Below are 20161 nucleotides of genomic sequence, written 5' to 3' on the forward strand. Positions count from 1 at the left end.
CTCTTCAGGAGATCTCCAGCTCTGGGTCTTCTACATACCTAGTTCCACTGATATCAGTCAGCTCTGTATTCTTGGGGAACCAGGGCACAGCATCCAGCCTGTCTGACTCATGAAGGACACTCCCTTCCCCCAGCCTCTGCTTGAACCAAAACCGATCAGAGAAAAGACTTGCAGAGAGCAGTGAAGGGCAGTGGGAGACAGACCTACACCACTCCTGACAAGGGTGATAGGATTAAGGCAACTCCCCATGCCTCATCTGCATCAAACATGGGACAGGGAGGCATCTCCATTAGCATACAGAAAGGAGAACAGAGATTGCAAGGCAAGAACCACACTGAACTCTGGGACCAGAAAAGTAGGGAAGCACTTCATCCTGGGGGATCTCTGCTCCAGATGTTAATGAACCTACGCCTGCACACACCCAGCTCAGCAGTTATCAGACCAATTCCAGTAATGAATCCTTGATATCCAAAATACTGAAGCAGCTTAATTGCATTGTGAGCTTCCTGAAAGAAACACCACCCATAGCCAAGAGTGATCAGCTCCTATTGTCTAGTCTAAAGAAAACCCTTGAGTCATCAGTTTACCCATAAACAAATCTAGTGTTCTCCCTTGAACCATTGTATTTTCCCCACAAAAACCCCTACCCCACACTCCAGTAAGTGTTCTGATGCATGGATCGAAACTCTGCATCAGTTCCACTGGGATTTCATCTTCTCCTGACTGATCGTGCTGGGGGCTCTGCCTGTCTCTAGCACTCAGGACCCTGAGCTACCACCATCACCTGGGAAACCCGACCAGTTCAAGTTTCATGGATTGGTGAGATCCCAGTTCTCTCTCTCTCTCTCTCTCTCTGTTTTCTTTTCTACCTCAGGCAGGTATAGTTTTCTATATCTGACTTTGTTAACCTTTAATAATGTAAATGTTATGTTTGTTTATGCTCTCCTTGTGTGGTTATCACTATTATTCAATAAATAACTTTTATGGTTAAGCTGGTTGTCTCTCTCTCTCTCTCTTTCTCTCTGAACTTTACTCTTTTGTGTTTTTAGCTTCCCCATTTACTCTGCAGCAACACTTCTTTTACCTAAGCTAAAGATTCCTGTAGCACCCAAAATACTGTGGGGTTTGCTCATCAAGTGGGTTACTACCAGAATAAGTGTGATGTGAAAGTGGGGATAGGGACGTGCTGAACCTGTGACATATGAGGGTGGCAGCTTGAAAGTGCTCCTTGACCCAGTCCACTGAGTACAGGGGCATATAAGGGTGGCAGCCTGGAAGCACTGTTCGACACAGCCTGCTCAGGCTTACTCTGTTCCGGTGCGGTACCTGTGGCATATAAGGATGGCAGCTTGAAAGTGCTGCTTGACCCAGACCACTGAGTCCAGGGACATATAAGGGGTCAGCTTGAAGGTGCTGATTGACCCGGTCCACTCAAACTTGCTGTGTGTGTGTGTGTGTGTGTGTGTGTGTGTGTGTGTGTGTGTTCCTCTGATTCTGGGGCTGGAGGAACCCAGCCCTGGGGAACCTAGGTCCTGCAGGATAGCTCCATTGGGAAGGGACGTGCAGAAAGGAGAAGTAGAGCTCCATATGAACACACAAGTGACACAAGCAGTACATTGATAGAATTACAGAACCCCTCCCCAGAAGAGTAACCCTAATAAATGAGCATACCGCAAAGTAACGGGCAAATCTGGTAACACCACCCCAGCATAACGTGCCCCCATAGACTGGTCAGACAAGTGCAGAGACCCTATACATGTAAAAAGAAGGCCAGTGCACCATATCCTCCTGAATAAGAGTGTTAAAACATGGCCATGGAAGAATAACATAATAGTGAACACTGACAGGCCTCTGGGTTGCAAAACTGTATTCCAGAAGATTTGGTTTGCATGGTAAAGAGGGAACATGAAAAGTCTATTTTAAATAGGAAATAAAATTAAAACATAATCTAAGAAAATCAGAATTAATCTAACAAAGTTACATTTGTTCATTTTAATAGTGATCTATGTAGTCTCAAATTGAGAGCACTGCAAATAAATTTTACAAAATACACAAAAAAATAATTAATTTGGTCTTTTATTTTGGGAATATGGGAATGAATGTATAACTGAAGAGTTATAATTTCTTTGTTTTGCTGTATCTATTATAGATTTCCTTTGGCAATTTCTAGCTTTCCTGTCACCTCATTCTCTTTCTTATTTGCGCTTGTGTAAATATAGAGAAAAATCTTAAAACTGGGGTGGGGAGAGTATATAGCAATTTCTTACAGTGAAGCTGATCCTCAGTGATTGTGGCATTGATGTATCTTGGACTTTGCTCCCTATAGAAAACAGAAATCTATTAAAATCGATGAGACCTGATGTTGCCCTCATTTGTGATTTCCATCCTGATGTCAGGGAGTGGTGCTACAGAGTAGCTGGTACAAAGGTTGAAGCTCCCTAGGACCTTTTGATGCAGGATGCTGTGAAGTACCTCCTGAGGGGTGGTAACTGCTCTCAATGGGCATTCAGGCCTGACCCTGTCCACAAGGCCTCAACCTGCAAACCCCTACTGCAAGTGAAATGCTAACATGATCTGTGACAGGGCATTCTCACCTTCAAGGCCTTCACCTCAGAACACTGTCTTGCTGTTATACATCACATGAGTCAGAAACTGTTCATGTTTAGAATAAGATACAGGACCTGTTCCGTTGTTTATGTTTTCAACTGAAAAAAAAAAAAAAGCTCTTGGACACTGAGGCCCCAGATATTTCTCTGCAGCTGAGGAGAACTCAGTGCAGCTGAGATGGAAGGGGTTGCAAAGATGGCTTTAAGCCAACTCTGTGATTCCCCTACCCAAATCTATGCTTGTCCAGTCTCTGGTGTAATTTAGAGCAACCCTGAAGGTGAAAGATTGCATACCTGACAACCCTGGTAACCAACCAAACAAAAAAAGGACATTCTATTTTACATGTATCTGTATAAATTTGCCTACGTAGGCATGGATTCACAGATACGTGGCCTCTTTGTCCTTCCCATGCCTACTACATGCATTTGTTCCCTACCTCTCAGCTAGCATTAATTCCACATCCACTTTCATTCCATTCCATTGCACCCACCTGCTTACTAGTTATTCACATATGGCCCAGACACAGTTTACATCACAACTTGCCCCGATTCAAACAAAACTGACCTGACCACTCAGTCTGCTCACATACACATTGAGTAATTATAAACACTTGTCTGCACACCTGACCCAACACTCCACACCCACCGATTTAACATGCATCCATGATTAGTCCATGCACACATTAATATTCCACCCATCCATTCAGTCCACACGCCAACCCCCAATACTTCACACTCACTCATTCCCTGCACATATCCCATCACCTATGGGTGCAGTTCACCAGTTGCCTACACCAAGCCAAACTACCCTCAGGTGGGAAAGCACAGCAAGGGTCCTTGCCTTTCTAATGATAACAATAGTACCTCGCTATTGTGGAGTGTTTTTAATCAGTAGAGCTCAAAGGGAGATACAGACAAAGCCCAGGAAAAGGATGGTGTTTCCATGTGTTCAGTGTAAATCCCATCCTTCCCAGGAAGCACCCCAACAGTGCCTTCTTGCTCCTATCTGGCTTCCCTTTATCTGGGCAAGAAACTCCAATAGACCCAGTCTGCATCCCACAGGCTCTCCCAATATCTGGTCTCTCAGTTCTAATGCCTGGGTCCTATTTCCCTGTCCAGAAAATCCCCCTTAAACTCCAACTCCCCACTTTACCCCCCAGCCATGGGGGTCAGCTTAGCCTGGGTCCCCAAATATCCTCAGCAGCCCCACCCCACTCCACCCAAACTCCTCACTCCTCCAGACACCTGCTGTCTGCTCCAACCTTACAGGAAGACCCTGGACTCTGTCAAAGAGGCACATATCAGGAGGTGAGGACCCCAGAGTCCTCAAACTCCCCCTGCCCCCTATAAGGTGACTGGTCCTGAGAAACCCCTAATACCCTCCACATGCCTCTGACCCCCATCAATGCCTGCATGTGCTTCTATCCTCTGAGACCCACCAGTGTACCTCTATTGCCCCTCATACTCCTCTCACCCTCAATCCCTGCTCTGAATCTCTGGTCCTGTCATGTTCAGCTGTGCCAGATATGGAGTGGTCACAGAGCTTGCTCATTATCCACACCAAGTTTCTTCATTATAAGATCCTTCAATGCTCTGGCTGGTATGTCTGAGGTTGCCTTAAATTAGGTATTTTACACGCAGTGCCACCTAGAGGCTGAATGATATTGTACAGTTTAGCATTCCATTATGTCTCCCCCTTTAAGTACTATTTACAGTATTTACAGTACCACTTTATCATTGAAGTTCAGCACAGGGCAGTCTGTTAAGTGTCTCTGAATCATATAGGTGTTCTAATTCCATGACCCACACACATAATAACTTGGCCATCTGGCTGTCCATTAGTTGCAATAGATGGCTGTGGTCAGTTTGGAATCCTTGAACCTTCTTCTTCTGCATCTGTCATCTGTACAATTTTGTCTGTTGATTGTTCTTTCTAAGGAACAAACTGTAGATGTTGATGGCTTCCGTTGAATTTTCCACTGTTGGTCTTGATCACATATGATCTGTGCTCTGAATTCTTTTTCTTTATGAGAACTGGAGTTATCCATCCTTTTATTCCCATCCATTTTTTCCCCATGGTCAGTAGGTTCTAGACCCGTCAGGTCTCTAACTGTAGGACATCTGTTGTAAAAGTGTTTGTAAGCTCTTTTGCCTTTTTATCTGAATTGGCTACTCTCTTCACGTTTGGCCACTTTGGAGATAGATTTTTTTTTACAAAGTTGGAACAGTAGTTCTGAGTTGTTTTGCCATCAGGAGTTGTGCTGTATTATGCCCAGTAGTTGCAAATAGTGTTGATCTGTGACTCAGAAGAACAAGGAATGGATCTTCCTGCCTTAGGATTTTCTGAACTGTCTGTACAGTTGTCTCTGCCTCTCTAGTCACTTGTGGGTAATGCAAGCTTCTATGAATATGACAAAAAACATACTCTTTTTGGAATGACTCAAATTATTTTGCAGTGAATTGTGGTCCATTCTCCATCACTAATTGCTCTGGAATACTGAAGTGAGCAAATGTGAACTTCAGTTTCTCAATTACACTGCAATATGTTATGTCTTTCAAGTACATTATTTATATCTACCTAGAAAAATAGTCCACGGTGACCATATCATGATGCCTGTTTAGGGTGATCGGACGTCCCAATAAAATTGGGACCGTCCTGATTTTTAGCTGTTTATCCCGCATCCCGATATTTTGCTCCACCAACAGCACTCAGCTTTTTTAGATAGATATTCAGACCTGCCTGTAAAGGCCTATGCTTTAAGAACGTTGGTGTATTTTTATCACTTATCTAGTTACAGGGGTATAAAAACAAAGAATCAAAATCACAGTCTGCCTGTGTATGGACTTTCTCTCACTAGGATAATCTGAGGCCTTGTTCTTAGGCTAAGGCCTTTGGCTAAGCAGCAGGGGCAGCCATAAACTGGGAAGCGTAAGGTCACATCCTCACATTCCAAACCAGTCACATTGAAATAAGGTTGTATTGGGCTGTTAGGAAGACCATCCTGTCCTGATAGTGCCCTTCATCACCAAATAAAGAAACAGATCTTAATATGGTTAAAGAAAACTTAGTTTGATAGCACTCTGTCTGGCAAGAAATCACTTATCAGTGGTTGTGGCTGTGAAACCCTAATTTCTGTATTGTTTTATCTTTATGGCCACAACTTTTCTATTATTAATCTGTCTGGTTCTCTAATTGTTTCTGCCTGCTGTATAATTAGCTTTGCTATCTGTAAGTTAATTTGGGTAGTGGGATATAATTGGTTATAGAATTATGTTACAATATGTTAGCATTGGTTAGTTAAATTTCAGTAAAATAATTGGTTAAGATATAGCTGAGAATATTACTATATAAACTGGGGTCAAACAGGAAGTGTGTGGGGGAATTGGAATCATGTTTGCTAAGGGCAGGAATGGGAACAGGGAACGGGGAACAGGGACACAGGCAAGGCTCTGCGGTGTCAAAGCTGGGAAGAGGGACACGGGGTAAATGCTCTGCAGCATCACAGCTGGGAAGGGAACACTGGGGAACAGACTCTGCTGCTGCCGGCATATAGAGGTAAGCCAGACTGGTGTGAAGGGCTTCGGAATATGCTTGCTTGGAACTAACCCCAATAACTATCACATTGCCTGCACTTCGGACTGCTGGTCTACTGCTTTTTGTCTATGTGACAAGAACCAGGGAACCTCTGAATTTGCATAAATGTGCAGATAGGCTCTTCCAAAGTCTCTCTGGCAGGGGTATTTGTACGCAGTATAGTTCAGGATTGTCTCTTAGGCTGATTTGTATTGCATCTCCTTTCATAAGTCCAATATCACTAAGTCCTCCATCAAGTTCTTCTACCTTTCTCATGAGGCCCATCCTGGCTGCCATGCTGCAGCTGAGAAGGTTGTTGATCTTTGATCCTTTGATCACATGCATTCTGAATGCAAAGTTTTGGCTTTGTAAGTTGTTTCTGTGGTGAACAGGCCCATGCAGTTCAGATACCTCCAGGGCTAGTCACATGTGTGTAAGTTGATTTCAGCTCTCAGGAGGAGTTGAAGGGGATTGTAAGTCCCTTCTGAGATGATGATGACTTCAGCTCCTGCATCAATTTTTAAAGTCAATAGTCTTGCCACGAACATTTCTTTATCCAGGTAGGTTCTGTGTCATCACAAGTGATAGATCCCAGAAACAATGGCTCTTGATCGTCTTTAATATCAGTCAACTCCCTGATTGCTTTGGTATGGCAAACAGCTGCAAAATGTCCATATTTCATGCACGTATTACATCGTGTTCCTGTGGCTTGACATGCATCATCTCTTGGGATATGTTTTTTTTCCACACCTTGTACATGTAGGCTGGAATTTGTCCCTCTTGGGCTTGGAATTCTCTCTTCTTGCCTCAGGGGTCTTATGGTAATGAATTGTGGCACTCATGCTGCATCTGTTAGCAGCTTCTATGACAGTTTCTTGTTTTTCAAGTTTGATAATTTGCTCTTCCTTTTGCTATCTCACCAGCTCAGACTGCTTTGCTTTCTGTATAGTTTTGGCTAGGGTTAAATCACTGTAGCTTCTGTGAAATAAGTTTATTTGTTAACCAAATAACCAGCCTGTCTCTGATATTTTCATGTTTTGCATTCCCAAAATCACAGTTTTCAGCCAATGTATGCAGAACTCTTATGAAGTATTCAGCTTTATCCTCTGGTGAAAACAAGCTCTTTCAAAAAAAAAAACAAATTTCTCTGAGGTATAAAGTATGTCTCAAACATAGTTAGAGCCCTTTCATAGTCATCTTTGTACCCATCATCAGCAATGTCAAAAGATTTAAAGATATGCTCTGCCTTCTTCCCCAAAGCATAGATTATGGAAGATAACTACATACCTTCCATTTCTTTGTGCAGCTTAGTAGCAATGTGAAATCTAGCAAAATATTGCTTCCAGTCTGTCCATTGTGAAGATTTGTCAAAGCTGAAGGTCTCTGGGGCATTGAAGAGTGGCATATTGATGAGATCCTGCAACCTTTGTTGCTTTGTTCCTTCTGTTTGCAACCTTTGTTGCTGTTTTCCTTCTAATTTTCTTCTTAGATTACTCTAGACACTATGTCATGTTTCTCTGTCTCAGATATGGACTGGTCACAGAAATTGCTTACACACCTTAGATGTGTTCATCATAAGATCCTTTAATGCTCTGCCAGGTATGGCTGAGGGTCATTTCAATAAGGTATTTTACATACAGAGCTACCTAGTGGCTGAACAGTAGCATTCCATGTACATCTCGTGCTTTTGCTGCCCCACATACCTCTGGTGTTTTGAACCCCATGTGCCTCTATTGCCCCATAATGCCCCTTTGTGCTTTTGACATCACCCTCATTCCCCATGTGCCCTATGACCCCCCCATGTGTATTTGGCCACTCCATCTCCACCACTGAGCCTCTAGGCTCCCCCTTCTACCTCAGAGTCTTCTGAGAGGGGCCCTGATAGCTTCCCCTCCTGTCTCTGGGAGTGTCCATCTGCCTCCCATCCATTGAATAAGAGACAGAACATGCCAGGATCTCCAGAGACAGGGACTCAGCCTCTGCTAACAAGAAGGACACAGCCCTGCTCACACACTAACCCATGCAAGCTTCAGTGCCACCAACCTGCTGGAATTCTCTGCATTCTCTTTCTCTCTGCCATCAGATTCCCAGGAGGGGGAGCCAGAGACATGGAGTGGAAACCATAGGGGCGAGAAGACACTGTGGGAGGACAGAGGTACATGGAACAGTGTGTGTGTTTGGGGGGGTGTCAGATGCTCATAGGGGCTCACCGACATGGAGAAATGTAGGGGGAAGTCAGAGGCTCATGGGGGCTGAGCCACATGAAAGGAACAGAGCTCAACCCTCCTTGATCATTTCAAGTGGCTGGGGATAGGGTGGTCTCTGGTCCTTACAAGGAAGGTGACTAGGGAGAGGTGTTCATCCTCTGAGAAGGGTGCATGGGATCTATGTCTGCTACTTCCTACCGTCACAGAATTGGTGAAGGTAGGAAGAATATCTGATTGCATGTGATGGGGGTGGGGATTAGGGGCAGGAGGCAGAGTTAAGTTTGGTGTATTCTGCACATCAACATAGTGTTAAATGAAGCTTTAGTAAGTGGAATAACATAAGGAATAATAATTTCCTACCTTATAGGTCTCTTTTTAGATTGAACTAAACAAAAACAAAAGGAAAAGTTATCAAAAAAACTCTTCACATCGTCATGAGAGTAAGAAAATGAACAGGCACACATTGCAATCATCTTTCTGTGTAGCACTTTGCTCCATGCTGCCTCTGCTCCCATTGAAACCAATGGCAAAGATCACATTAGTATTAATGGAAACAGGACAAGACTGTAATTTCAAACTTTAGCTTGGCTTTTCTTTATCTATATACTACACATTTTGATCCCTACCTGTTATCTGCATTAGTCTATAGGAGAGAGATTTTTCCAAAGCAGAAATGGGATTTTGGCTCCTAACTTCCCTTGACTTTCATGGGGTGCCTAACTTTCATTTGTGCCTTTGAAAAATCTCCCCTCTGGCATTCTTACATCCTAAGATATTGCCTGAAAAACAGTTTGTGTTATTAATTGTAGCACCAGTCTGGCAGAACAAAAACAATATATTAGAATAGTTGTGTTCTGCAGATTTCCCACTTTAGATACGTTATACATTCACTAGAATTCGTTAAGCAATGCTTAGTTACATATGTAGTCACTTTTTTCGTTACAAAATTGTTTGTGGACTGACCCTATTTCTCTGAATATTCTATTTGTAAGCATTCACCAAAGAGTTGGTTGCATAATTTTCAATCTATGTTTCTTTTAGCTAGTTGTTTGCAGTATGTGGTTGGTCCACTAAATCCTATACTATTGTATGTGCTCTCTGGTTAGTTGTGGGGAACAGTTAACTGAATGTTCAGGTAAATAGTAATTTGTGCTAAATCAAATAAAGCTTTCAGGATTTACAAACATTTTCAGGAATACCCAGATGTTTCCTGAATTTGCCCAAAATTTTTTAAGACCCATGAATCTAAGTGAACCAAACATGGCTCTCTTATTCATAAATCTGATTTGTCTACTATTCAGCCATACTGGAGTCCATATCACAAGGCCTTCACTTCTCATGTTATTCATGCTAGCTAAATTAAAGCTATCACAGGTATGCCTATCCAATTACACATTAATTTGCTGAATAGACATACCCTAAAGGGTTAGTACGTGGCAAGCTAGGGTTAAATATACTGCGCTCTAGCCTGCTGTGCACTCACTGGCCAAGTGGACCCATTAAATGTCATGCATTAAAAGTCCCCCAGTGCACTTTGATTTATTTCCATTTCGAAGTAGGACAGATCAGAGTGCACTCCAGAACTTTAGGTGGATGGAAGCAGGGTCCACAAGGACAGCAGGCTAGTGTGAGGTAGCCATCCCAGCTTGTCATGTACTAAGTGTTCATAAAGACAAGCCCTGAGAGATGCACTTACGTATAAAAGGCAAGATGTTCAACTGGGGTGAACTGGCATCGCTTCACTGACTTTAAAGGAGCTGTCTGATTTATCCGAGCTGGGGATCTGATCTAACTCCAATGGAGCAGGGCTGATACACACCTGCTGAGGATCTGGCCCATTGACTCCAATGGAGCGATATGAAATTACACCAGCTGGAGCTCTGTCCCATTAGGTATAAAACCTTCAAAGCCACATATGGCTTTTAGTGACTGTTTCTGAGTCTCTATCTGTGCAGTTGTGAGAACTGAAGAATGTTACTATTACCTTTTTTCACCATAAGAGAGCACGCCACAACTAGAACCAGGAGCAAAGGAACTGAGATTCCCAATATTGCTGGAAGGGACAATCCTAGAAAAGAAATTGTTCATAAATCAGACTCACAGTAGGCAACAGAAAGACAAATAAATATGGAAGAAGTAATTACAAAGGGCACTGATAGTGACCCCTATATTTAGCTTGCCTAGCACTTTCCAATGCAAAGGATTTGTGAGGCCTTTTCTTTGAGAGGCTCCCACAGCTCTGATATTTTCAATAGGGCCTTTGACATTTAACAAGGGTATTGGTGTCACTAGGCATAGCTACCAGGTAACTCGGGAGAGTGGAAGGCCAAAGAGCCAATGAAGCTCTTCTGCTCTGGGCCTACCTGAGCCACAAAACTCCATCTTGAGAACTCTCACCTACTTCTGTGCTAACTGCTGACATGCTGAAGCAGAAATGTAAGGGTCAGCTTTTCTAGCAGGCAGCTGATGTAAACAGGCCTTGCAAGACCCAAAGATAAGCAGACGAATGGGAACTTTTCTAATTGTAACTGCTAGAGAAGGGAGGGGTGGGAGGGGTAAGAGGAGTAACAGACAAAGGCTTACACAGAAACAGCTTGGAATAGAAAAGGGAAAATTTTATTTGTATGTGTTGCACTTGATTTGAGACATGCTGGTCTCCTAGTGCCATTTCAGAGCTCTGAAATAAACTTGGCTTGCTTTCTCCCCTCGGTGTCTTTATTGGTGCCAAGCACACTGGGCAACGAACCCCTGTTTGCCATCTCGGGGCCCAGTTCTGGGCAGGCAACAAGGGGAATCCCTTTAGGCTACAGAAGTGACTTTTCTTTGTCCCATGAAATTCCATTTTGATGTGACTGAGATATAAACTGTTAAAAATTGTCATTTCCCCTCTCTCCTTCCATTCTGAAGGTATCTGTTGTCAATGCCAAAATCACTGAGCACTCTGAGGCTGGCAGGGGCACAGGAAACCCCAGGGATACTGCTGGAGCAGTAGAGAGATCTGGCCAGGCCCAGCAACCCCTAGTGCAAATGCCTGAACCCAACACATGGCCCCAGTGGCCCACATTCCCCCCCCCCCCACACACACACACACTTCAGGAACACCATGTGGGAAAGGATCTCTGCCAGCTCCTGGGCATGGAGAGAGAAAGACAGACTAGGGTCCCCTAACTATCCCCTAGACCTACCACAGAGTGCAAGTGATCAATCCTCACCCTCTAAGGGCAACAAGGTGGTAAGACCTCCCCAAATTGCAAGGGTGAGAGAGAGAGAGAGAGAGAGAGAGAGAGAGAGAGATGGAATCATCTTCTCCCCAACCACTCCATGGAGTCAGTACCTGGACCCACAACCCATCCATCAGACCCTCTGGAAAAGCAGCTTTCTGTAGCTGCCACTAAAGTTCTTAACTTAGTCTCATAGCACAAGCAGTAGGATCTTATGCTGCGGTGCTGAAGTATCAATGCTCCAACCCTGCTATGATACATGGGGAGGGAGGGATTTACAGCTGAATAATAATCAAATTGGTTTTTTACTTTAAAAAGAAAAGGCCTTAGGAAATTACACACACGCAGACATGCACATGTGCGCAAATACACACACACACACACACACACACAAACTTCCCCCTTCCCATACACACACATAAACTCCCCTCTGCCCACACACATACACACACACACAAACTCCCCCCCCCACACACACACACTATGTAAAAAGAATTTAGGTTGTTATTTATGTTGTAAAGTCAAGCACTCAAAAGTTAGATCTAGTGGGCACCACAACATGATTGAATTTCATGTGTCTCCTTGTAGAAGTTGTTGCATACTCGAAGGGACCACACAGCCAAACACCTCACCTCCGAACATTCCTTCTATTGCTCTAGGAGCAGAGGACGTGAAGACTGTGAGCTTCACAGTTTTGGGGATGGGGGGACAAAGCACCAATTTTACTCCGTAACTGATATACTGAGGGGCCAAAAGGTGACGTTAAAATAGGCATCGGTCTAAGCAGCTCTAAATGCTGAAGGAGAATATAGATAGTAAAACTCATTACCTTTAGTGGGTTGCTGCTCTTTACAAGTACTGTGGCTGCAACCAGATGCTTTTGCTGTGGAAGAGATGGAAATTGTTGCAATAATCTGAAATCCTTACATAAATCTGCTTTATAGCAACAGTGCTTAAAAAGGAAATACTTCTGACCCACCTAATAATTGAAAATGTTCCAATAAATAGCATATGTTAGTGTCTCACCTGTCACATTCAGGTACTGGGGAGCACTTAGAAAAGAACGGTACTCCTGGTTATGGGTGTCCTTATGCTCATACAAACAGACAAATCTTCCTGAACTACTTGTGGATACTTTGTAGTGTAGGTCATATGCAAATTTATTCTCCTGCATTGGTAGGACTGCAAGATCTGTTATGTCTTCACAGAAAATAACACGGGTGAAATTAGAGAAAGCTGGTACTTTGCATTTAACCACAACTGTTTCCCCTTCATGGCTGGTTTTCTTATTCAGAAATATCTGAGGAGCAGAGAGAAAGCCTGAGGGAAGAAAATAAATAGAACAAACACATTAAACCAGTTGCATTTTTCATGTGGCTATTCACTTAACTGGAGTTCCTCAGATATGTATTTTGCCCAATATACCACTCTGAGCTCAGTGCAAATGGATGCAAATGTCAGTGGTTGAGCAGAAAAGGAGACTGAAATAACGGTGGGATAAACTGAAGGAAACCTTGAGGATTAAAGCTTCCAGTTAGAGCTGGCAGAACCAAAAAATAGGGAAAAAATGTTTCAGATTGACTCAAAACAAAGAAACTTCAACTTTTTATCAAACAGAAAAAATGTGTAAAAAAAAAAAATCTGGGTAACAGTAAATGTTTTGTTTCACCCCAAATATTTCACTTAGTTTTTAAGTTTTTTGAAACCCTTTTAATTATTTAAAATAAAACTAAAGTAAATTTCAAAATGAAGTCATTTCAGATCAAACTATTTTGTGTTCAAAATGTCAAAACAAAATGTCTTTATATAGTCAGCACGTTTTTTTTTTAATTGAAACAATTCCATGACTTTGACATAAATTCACAAAAAGTTTTGGTTCACCCAAATCTGCTTTTTATGGCATTAAAATATTATGTCTAAAAAATTTTACCCAGCTACACTTCTAATTTTCCATACAGGCAATTGGAGCAGACTTTGGCAAAAGTCGCCCATTCAACTGGTTGCCTCCCTTCTTTACACCTGCCTCATAATGTAATGGTTGAAGAGATGCCGATGGCAATACAAGCTGCTGAGTGAAGCACTGAAGTCCTTGCTTGCTCACCCCGGCCCTTCTCCACACAGCAGCCATGTGTTCTAGGAGCAGATTCCCCCACATCTGCAAGAAGAATAGATCTTCCCAGGGAGCACTGTGGGGAAGGCCCCATTGAGGGCAGAGTTGAGCAGTGGAGGGGGAATATTTAGCAGAAGTGGGGAATGGATCAAAGACTCCAGGACTCCAGCAATGAGATCTCCAGAAAATGAATGGGGAAAAGTGGGTTCAGCATGAAGCTGGGAAATTGGACTTCTCATAAGAGGAAGGATTCCAGCAATAGTAGGAATTCCAGCTCTGATACTGGGGAATGAGACTTCATCAATGTGCCAGAGAGGGGAAGAGAGATTCAAACAAAGGGGAGATAAGGAGTCATGAGTTCGGAAATGAGGAGGAGGAAGGAAAATATTGATTCCATCTACTAGGGGAGGAAGATTTCAAGTAATCAGGGTACTAAGGGATGGGGAGGTAGAGTAAAACCTAGGGAAGGCCCAGATGACAGGGAAAGGGAGGAAAGATTGGGGTGTGATCAAGTAATTGAGGCAGCAGTGAGGGCTGGATACTTAATGAAGTGGGATGGAAAGAGGTGTGGGAACAAAAGGAAAAGAGGTGGCAATCTCAGGGGAGAAAGAAATGATAGAGAGAGAGAAAGAGAGAGCAGAAGCATAAACAGATCTTAGGTGTTAAAAGCCCACTCCATTCATACAAATTTTTCCCCTTCCCTCTTATACCCTATCACACTGCTTTCTCTAGTTCATGGGGGAAAAAAATTAAAAAACCCAATAACAATAAAAATAACAATAACCAGACCAAAAAAACATGTTGTTAAGATGGAGCTGTGGCTGAGAATATAGTAACAAAAGAGTAAAATCTTTGTAGTTTGAGGTAGTGGTCAGGGGACAAAATACTGTGTTCTCAAAAGGAAATGGGTTTTCCCAACCGCCAATTAAAGATCTAGTCAGTTAGGTACAATCTCTTAACTCTACCCCACAATTCTTATTAAGAATGGCAAAGCTTTGGGGAGGGGAAAAAAGAAAAAAAAACACCTTAAAAGGTCATTCTGTGATGTTCAGAAAATACAGCTTCAGTAGAAGCCATAACCGTAATTTGGCTACATTGTATATATGTTAAGATGTAGAAATAAATATATACAAAGTCAAACTGAATATGGAGAATGAAATATGGTTGCTGTGGGGAAATATTTTGTTGTACTTAAAATGACAATTGCAATCTTTCTTTTTTATTGTTCTTGGCATCTAACTAGCAACATTTGCATTGTCTATGGTGTGTCTTTCTGATGCTGCAAACACTGCTGAACCCAGGGCTTATACACTTTTATTATTATTAATTATTATTAATAATGTATCACTGAGCCCAAGTAATGAGCCAGGACCCCACTGTGTTAAGTGCTATAACAGAACAAAAAGACTTGCCCCCAAACACTTATACTCTAAGTACGAGATAAGGCACCACAAACGGAGACAGCTCAGTGAGGAAGGACAAGTGAACAATGAGATAATATTGAACAGTATGAAGGGCAACTGTCTCAGGACACCAGCAGCCTGACTGTCACAGAGAGGGAGATTTCTGAGGAGGGATTTGAAGCAGGCAAAGCCAGCACTAGGCATAAGCCAAGTGCCCCGAGCAGCTCAAGGTGCCCCCATTTGGTTTTTATTATAATATCTTGCCTGTTTTAGTATGACACTCACTCACTCATGCCCGTCACCCCAATCGGATTATGGGCCACCAACCACAGATCTCCAGAGTCCTTTATCCTGGGCCATTTGCTCTAGCTGGTTCCAGGTATAGCCCATTTTTATGCTATCAGCCTGAAGGTCGCGTCGCCAGGTGTTTCTTGGACGGCCTCTTTTCCGCTTGCCTTGGGGGTTCCACCGCAAAGCCTGTCTAGTAATGTTAGTTGGCTGCTTGCGTAGTGTGTGTCCTATCCAGCCCCACCTTCTCCTTCTAATTTCTTCCTCTGCTGGAAGTTGACGGGTCCTCTCCAAGAGGTAGATGTTGCTGATGGTGTCTGGCCAGCGGATCTGAAGCATCGAGATCTACTTTCAGGGCCTCTGCTGGAATATCGTGAGGTCCAGCCGCCTTCCTATTCTTCATCATAGTGATGGCTTTTCTGATCTCATCTCTGGTTGGTCTGTCACAATTGATTGGAAGGTCTTCGTTGGCTGGGTCAATGTCTGGTGGATTTAGTGGTGCTGGTCTATTCAGGAGTTCCTCAAAGTGCTCTGCCCATCTATTCATCTGTTGTTCTATTTCTGTTATAGACTTTCCCTGCTTGTCTTTGACAGGACGCTCTGGCTTGCTGAACTTTCCAGACAGTCGCTTGGTAATGTCATACAGCTGTTTCATATTACCGTTGTATGCTGCCTGCTCTGCTTGTGCTGCCAGTCCATCCACATAATCTCACTTATCCTTCCTAATATTCCTCTTCACTATTCTATGGGCTTCAGCATACTCTTTTTTGCGCTTTAGCCTTTGCTGCTCTAGTCCTGCTGTTATTAACTACGGCCTTCTTCTTCTATCTTCTATCTTAGTCAAGGTCTCTGCTGTGATCCACTCTTTCTGCTGGTATTTCTTAATTCCAAGCACTTCCTGGCATGCTGACCTAAGTGTCTCTCTCACTTTCTGCCATCTGGTGGATACACTGTCTTCCTCTTCCTCAGACCGATCCTGTAGTACTGAAAACTTATTCTTCAGCGTCAGTCCAAAATCTTCCTTGATCTTGAATCCTTCAAAAGGCTGATGTTGTACTTCACTCTTCTATCTGACGCGTCTATCCAGTTCTTCTTCAGCTTCAGCTTCAATCTGGCCACCACTAAGTGATGGTTGGACACTACGTCTGCTCCTCTTCTAACTCTAACGTCCTGCAAAGATCTTCTGAACTTCTTGCTAATACAGACATGATCGATCTGATTTTTTATCGTGCCTGCTGGTGATACCCAGGTACTCTTGTGGATCCGCTTGTGAGGAAAGATGCTACCTCCTATGACCAAGTTGTTAAGTGCACACAGATCCACAAATCTCTCTCCATTCTCACTCATCTCTCCCAGAGTGTGGGTCCCTATGACTTGTTCATATCCTGTGTTGTCAGGTCCAATTTTGGCATTAAAGTCTCCCATAAGGATGGTGATGTCTTTGTCTGGGAAAATCTCTAATATTTTCTGAAGTCTGTTATAAAAATAGTCTTTGTTCCCCTCTTCACTGGCATTGGTTGGAGCGTAGCACTGTACAACATTCATCTTAATCCTCTTCATTTTAGTTCTGAAGGATGCTGTGATGATCCTGGAACTATGTGCCTCCCAACCAATCAGTGCTCTCTGTGCCTGCTTGGACAACATGAAGCCTACTCCCTGTGTGTGGGGTGCGTTGCTCTCTTCATGTCCGGAATACAGCAAGAGCTCTCCTGTCAACAGTCGTCTCTGTCCAGTTTGCGTCCATCTTGTCTTGCTAATGCCTAGTAGGGTCAGGTTGTTGCTCCTCATCTCTGCTGCGACTGTGCTGTCTTTCTTGACTCGTACATGGTCCTCACGTTCCATGTACCAATGGTAATCCTCCTGGTTGCAAGAAGGGTAATTGGCTTAGTGGCTTCCTCACGACTTTCACCACCCAGCGTCATGCATCTTCGAGTTGAAGACCCTTCTTTTTCCAAGCTAAAAGTCTCTGTTATCTCTATTGTTGGCGTTTCTGTAGCAGGTTGATTTTTTACAGGGTGGAGTTGCGAGCCCCATGCCCAACCCTCCTCCTTTATCCTAACTTGGGACAGGCAGATGGCCCCAAAGGACCTCTCTGGTGGAGTTGTTTTAGTATAAGGGGCAAAAATATTCCTGCTTAGGACCCCCAATGGGCTAACACCGGCTCTGGAAATAAGATAACAAGGTAGCTTTTGTGGCAGTGCTTAATTTGTGCCAGGGCTTGCCACGGCTGAGCCCCAGCACCTCTAGGTTTGGCAGTTCATAGCCCTGGCACCTCTGGGCTTGTCATCAGTTATGAAAGTAAAAAACAATTGCTTGAGCCCTGACACCTAATTTCTGGAGCCCTGGTACCTCTTTCATCACAAATCAATGGGTGTTTATGGGCAGGGGCGGCTCCAGGCACCAGCGCCCCAAGCGCTTGCCTGGGGCAGCAAGCTGTGGGGGGTGCCCTGCTGGTCGCTGTGAGGGCGGCAGTCAGGCTGCCTTCCGTGGCATGCCTGCGGGAGGTCCGTCAGTCCCACGGCTTTGGTGGCAATTTGACAGTGGGCACGCCGAAGCCGCAGGACTGGAGGACCTCCCGTTGGCAAGTCCCTGAAGGTAGCCTGCCTGCAGTGCTTGGGGTGGCGAAATACATAGAGCCACCCCTGTTTATGGGGAGCGCCTCCCAAGGCAAGGGCAACCCAGGAGAAAGCACAAACGTGCTTCTTTGAGAACCTAACAAGTGGGCAGTGAAGGTGGCATCATCGTCCAATTAGGGCCAGGAGACACACCTCAGTGCTGAATGAGAGGTGATGGAGGTGGGGATAGGCCTGGAAAGTGAAGACAAGCAGCTTATAGAGAAGGAGAAGCCTGCGGGAGGAGGCACAGAGAGGGGTGACAGGCTTGAAGTGACACTGATCAGTCCCATTGACTTCAATTAAAGTACAACTGGTTGTATGACCCACAGTAAACATTTGCAAGAACAGACTGTGGAGACTGCTGAGACGCAACTGATTTCTGGGTTCAAGCACCATAGCACGCCACAGTTTTACATCTCACACAGTCTTATTTAATGCCCTTGGGACAATTCCCTCACCCCAATATTCTCCTGACTCTCCAGGGAATGATACTGCCATGGGGAGGGCCAGATCCTCAGCTGGTGTAAATCAGAAGCAGCTCTATTGACTGGAAAGCTGCTATGGGTATTTACATCTGCTGCAGATCTGTCCTTTGACTCCAGTGAAGCAATGCTGACCTTCACCAACTGGAGATTTTGCCCATTGACCCCAGTGGAGTGGGGCTGCTTTACACCAGCTGGGGATCTGGCCCTGAAGGAGTCACTACCCAGCCTTAGTTCAGAGTGTCCATTCTTCACGTCACTCAGCACAGAGCCCTGGAGCAGGGTCCTCCCAGAGTGGGGTCCAGGGTGAGTGTTTTATTCTCCCATGGCTTAAACCCTTCCTCTTAAAGGCCGACTTCTTAATGAGACCAGATTTCAGCCCCTCCTCCCACAACTAATGGCTTATACAATATTGTCCTGTGTGTGTGTGGGGGGGGGGGTACTATTCTTCCCTTCAAAAGAAGCTGAGCACCTGCCTCCCTTTACTGTACACACACCCCATCACACAGGCTATCTCTTTGCAAGGTATCATCTACATTTTCATTGATACGTAATAGCCAGATTGAGCAAAGTCTTATTGCTTTAGTTTTGAATGAATGGGCCCAGAAAGTCAGAGATGTCAACATGACCCTGGCACTTCACAACAGTGAAACATGGTTCAGGGTTTGGAATACAGAGACCCCAGCCTGATTAGTCCCCTGGCAAACACACAATTAAACATCATTTTAATCTTTTATTAATTAAAGATATAGGAAGACAATAGATAAAGCATTTGAAATGTAAATTATTAAATAAGTTGTCCTTTTTTAAATTATCCCGCATTCCCTTTCCCTTTAGCTGGAGAGAGTTTTTAGAAGGAGGAAAAAACAACCATGTTTCACCATCCTATATGGTATTAAAGATGGTCAGAACTGTCCATTTTCAGGAAAGGAGAAAAAATTAGTTGATTTGGCCTGGAACTGTTGTTGTTAAAGCCAGACTTTCATTAAACAGACGGTAAAAAGAGAGTGATAGGAAGAGAAGAAATAAGGTGGGGAAGGAAAAGGACACACAAAGGAGTAGTTGACAGCAGATACCGAAATGTTACATCACAAGTGATGTTTGGAATTTAGCCAAAATAAGTAGAGGTGACATCATAAGCTCACTTACTGGCCTGGTCTGGTCAGGACATCTTTCAGGATCAGCACAGTGAGGGCCCAATAGTGTTGTGAGATAGTGTAGGGGGAGCTGCCATAATAGTGAAGCTCTCTTCCTCCAGTCCACCAGTCTCCCAGCCATTCATTTTTTTTTCACTCCAAACTCTCTTTTTAAGGTCCCCAAAAGGGAGATTTCCAGTCCCATATTCCTCTTGTTTACCTGACATGTTTTCTACACAGTCCTTGAACTATGTCAGTAGGCCTTTTTGTTTGGACTAATGGTGTTTTTCTGTCTCCCTTTTGTACATTTCTTCATCAACACTGGTTGTCATAGGTGATTGGACTTTTACCCACTTCCCCACAGTTGAGCTCACAGTTGGAGTAGGCCTGTCAGGCTCAATTATTACAACAGTCCTGGATATACCTCAACCCCATTAAAATCAATGGGAGATGAAGACAACCACATAACAAAGGTGTGATCCAACACCCACTGAGATCAGTGGTGAGACACTCATTGAC

This window comes from Malaclemys terrapin, chromosome 20 (assembly GCF_027887155.1).
Source record: "Malaclemys terrapin pileata isolate rMalTer1 chromosome 20, rMalTer1.hap1, whole genome shotgun sequence".
Classification (NCBI taxonomy): Eukaryota; Metazoa; Chordata; order Testudines; family Emydidae; genus Malaclemys; species Malaclemys terrapin.